Below are 5000 nucleotides of genomic sequence, written 5' to 3' on the forward strand. Positions count from 1 at the left end.
ATACATACGTACGTACGTACGTACGTACACACATACATACATGCATGCATACATAATTAAACACAACCAGATCTAATACATACATACTGACATACAGAAAATGCATCCATTGTATCTACATACATAGAGAAACGCACGTATATAAATATATTTATTTATTCAATTATATATAAATATATTTATATTTATATATATATATATATTATATATATATATATATATATATATAGAGAGAGAGAGAGAGAGAGAGAGAAAGAGAGAGAGACGTATGTATTTATATACATAAATACTCATATATGCATATCGACATACATGCTATACATAGAAACACATTTTTCTACATACAAACGATGTGTACCTAAGTATGTAAATGTACGTACGTACGTATGTATGTATACTGGTCTGATCAGTAAGTATCCGGACAGTTGCCATAGTAACGAAGCTAGAGCACACAGAGTGAAGCTGCTTGGCAGAGATTGACCGTGAACGCTGCTGTGCATGTGCGCCAATTTTAGCGTTCTAGCTAATTTTCGTTCTTTACAGCAGTGCTTGCAATGAAGGTGTGTAGCGTATGATCGTCACATTGAACATGATAGAGAAAGTTGAGTAGAGAATCTGCATCAAATTTTGCCAAAAGCATAGTGATACCTGCTCAGAGGCCTACGCAAATTTGCATATCGTGTATGGAGAGGAGTGTATGAGCGGCACACATGTATACGAGTGGTTCAGACGTTTTCAAGAGAATCTGCAGCAAATTTTGCCAAACGCTCTGCTATACCTGCTCAGAGGCCAACGCAGATTTTTAAAAAATTTTCATCGTCCTCGCCACAATCAAAGAGATTCTCAGCGATAATGGACTGAGCTGAACTGTGACTAATCTGTACATCCTCCTATAACTCACAGATGCTGTTTCGACGATTTTCACGAACAGTTGCACGCACATCTGCCATGTATTTCTCTGTTCTGCTGGTTGTTGGTCTCGCAGGACGTTCGTCAACATCGACATTTTTTTCGGTCATCTTGGAAACGTCTGAACCACTCGTATACTTGTGTGCGGTTCATACACTCCTCTCCATACACGTTCTGCAACATTATGTAGGCCTCTGAGGAGCAGGTGTCGCCGTGACGACTTCCTCTGTCATGGTAAATGCGACGATCACACACTACACACCTTCCTTCCAAGCACTTCTGTAAGCAGCGGAAGTTAGCTAGAACGTTAAAACTTAGGGCACATGCTCAACAGTGTTGAAGGTCAGCATTTGTCGATTGGGTTGAATTTGCGTGCTTTAGCCTCGTTACTATGGCAACAGCCCAGGGACTTATTAATCACACCTCGTAAACGTAAAACACCCTTTCTTCCCTTCCCTGAGCGTCTTTTAATACATTGTATGTACCACATCCTCGATTCGTTGTTTTTTTCCGTATTTTTTTAATCATTTTTTTGCGGATTGTTTCTGTCTGTGTTCCTTTCTGTGGAAGAGTATAGGGTCGAAACGTAAAAGAATTTTTCAATTCCCGAGTGTGAGAATAATACATCTGTTTGTTTTCTACACCACCTGTCTTCGTCCTTTGTTTTTTCGTGAATTCTCCTCCTACATATATATATATATAACTTTACATTTAAAATTATAGGAGTGTAAAATTGAATATTAATTTGATTAATATCAATATAAAACCAGTGGTCTAGCATATAAAAACCTGAAGATTCAGAAAAATTATACTACATACGTATAAGAGGGACGACTACTATGTGGAATCCATTATGCTAGAAGTAGATCTGCTATGGTCTTACCTCTAAGAAAATAAATTTTGAGAACATTACTTTCTTAGTGGTAAGAACATAGCGGATCTACTTGTAGCATAGTGGATGTCCACGTAGTGGTAATCACTTTCATATATATGTAATATATATATATATATATATATATGTATATATATATGTGTGTGTGTGTGTGTGTACGTGTGCGTGTGTGTGTGTGTGTACGTGTGCGTGTGTGTGTGTGTGTGCGTGTGCCCGTGTGTCTTTAAAAATACACACACTTACACTCGCACATTTATGTACACATAGATGCGTGTATGTTCCTACACATTAATATGAGAATATGAGCATCATAAAAGGCTAGCGTGATATGTTAGGGAAAGTGGATATGTATGCACATCTGTATCAGGACAATTACCCCCATAGGACAATTCCCACTGTCAACAAATACCCACAAGAACAATTACTACCCTCTAGTTAATTATCCGCTCTCCAATATATTGAGAAGTTGTAAATCATCATTTGTTCTCCTCTGGGGTAATTGTCCAACGAAGATTATTGTCCATGGAGGATTATTGTCCATGGGAGATTATTGTCTATGGAGGATTATTGTCCATGGAGGATTATCATCCATGGGAGACTATTGTTCATAGGGGATTATTGTCCATAGAGGATTATTGTCAATGGAGGATTATCGTCTATGGGAGATAATTGTCCATGGGGGATTATTGTCCATGAAGGGTTATTGTCCATGGAAGATTATTGTCCATGGAGGAATATCTTCCATGGATGGGAGATTATCGTCCATGGAACATTATTTTAATGGAGGATTATTGTCCATGGGAGATTATTGTCCACGGGGATTATTGTCCATGGAGGATTATTGTCTATGGAAGATTATCGACCATGGGAGATTATTTTCCATGGGGGTTATTGTCCTGTGAGGATTATTGCCCATGGAGGATTATTGCCCATGGAGGATAATCGTCCATGGGAGATTATTGTCCATGGGTGTAAATATAGATATAATACATGTACTACCTTTCACACGTGCTCGCGCATAAACTTGTACACACATACATATACACGTACATAGACACAAGCAGACACATACATACATACACACACGCGCACACACATACAGACAGCACTCCGTCGGTTTCGACGATGAGGGTTCCAGTTGATCAGATCAACGGAACAACCAGCTTGTGTAATTAAATTTCAAGTGGATGAGTACCCCACAGACACGCGCATCCTTAACGAAGACTTTCAGAGAGATTCAGCTTCATACAGAATGTGACAAGGCTGACCCTTTTGAATTACAAGTACAGTTCATTTTTACCAGCTGAGTATCCTGGAGCAACGTGAAATAAAGAGTCTTGCTCAAGGACACAAAGTGCGGCCGGGAATCGTACTCGCGATCTTAAGATCTTGAGCCAAATGTTTTAACCACGCGCTTTAACCACCACACATACACACGCGTACACACACGCACGCGCGCACGTGCTCACACACTCTCATATACATACGCATACAGTGTTTTAAAATCTCTGAGTCGGGAAAGAAAGCAATGTTTATGTTATAACCTGATGTAAGGCCCCCCGAAACGAAAGAAAGGGAGGTGTTAGATATAGAGATAGAAAAAAACTTCTCCTCCGAGAGGAAGTCTGAGCAAGGTTGCTTTTATGGGAGACCAGAAGTCGCCTTTGCATACCAACCTCAACTCACCATGTCACTGATGATGTACAAGGAAAAGATAAAGAGCGATACAGCTTGGCACCAGGGACATCGCAATTCATCTTTACACAGCCGTATCTCCATTCGTTTACTTCTGTTCATAACTTCTATTCATAACTATAAAATTATATAAAGAAAATATAGAATATTACCCGTTTCGATGATGAATCTTATCTTATCATTGTGTGTTTGATGAGAAATAAAATGGCTTGCTGAAGAACACAAAACACAGCCCGGTCCGGGAATCGAATTCACTACCTCATATTTGTGAGCCCAACGCTCTAGGCATTGAAATATGTGCCTTCACACACATAACATATATCTATGTATATGCATGCTTATAGATAAATATATTTGAAACGCATAGAAATTGAAAACGGGTCTCAGCAAAAGAGAAGAGTTTAATAGTTGCAAATTTATTGATAGCGGTTGCAATAACTCTTTGGTTCCGTAACTCATTCAAGCATATTAGTTACCACTTGTTTATAACAAGAAAAAAAGAAAAACAAAACTTTATTCACCAACAAAATACTACTCCTGTAAAGCTTCTCTTTATCAATTTGATGTTAAAATTGGTCAATATAATCCAGAATCCAAGAAAATTAGCCAATGTCAAATACGAAATATTGATAAACTATATTTCACGTAAGAATTGCAAATTATAACCTTTCGTTAGTTTGGCCCCTTAATCTGAGAGCGAAGCAATTATGAGTAAAACAGAATTTGTGGAACTAATTCAGCGGAATTGGGGAAAACTAGAGAGAAAATGTCATTAGCTGCTCGCAGTACTGCATTCTTCATCCAACCACAGAAAAATAGATATTTTTCAAGGCTTGGGATGAATTATTGTGGGATTGGAAGGTCAATTGATACAATGGATCAAGGACCTCAGCTTTTGCGTTATGATGACAGGGTGAAATATTGCGCATCGGGGACAGGGAAGTGAAATATTACTAATGGTTTATGAGTAGAGGTAGAGAGTGGCTGAGGGTGGGGCTACGAACGAATATATATTCTTTTATTCTTTTATTCGTATACATGTTTTAGTTATTTAACCGCGGCCATGCTGGACCACCGCCTTAAAGGGGTTTGTTTTCGATGGAAGAAATCGACAGCCAAAACTTATTCTTTGTAAGACTAGTACTTATTCTATCGGCGTCATTTGCTGAACCGCTATGTTACAGGACGTTAACACATCAACATCGCTTGTCAAGCGATTGTGGGACAAACATAGACAGAAAAACACCTACACACAAAACATATATATGTGTATAGATAGATAGATAGATAGATAGATAGATAGATAGATAGATAGATAGATAGATAGATAGATAGATAGATAGATATACACACACAATATATATAGGGCAAAGTAAGCACGTAAATGTAAAGCAAGGTGGGGAAAATAGTACTCGAATACCGGAGGTAGAGTAAAATGCTATATCATTAGTCTAAACTGTTCGACGAACGTGAAACTCTGAATAGCAGTTTCTTGTGATATTTT

The sequence above is a fragment of the Octopus sinensis genome, linkage group LG10 (genome assembly GCF_006345805.1).
Source record: "Octopus sinensis linkage group LG10, ASM634580v1, whole genome shotgun sequence".
Taxonomy (NCBI): Eukaryota; Metazoa; Mollusca; class Cephalopoda; order Octopoda; family Octopodidae; genus Octopus; species Octopus sinensis.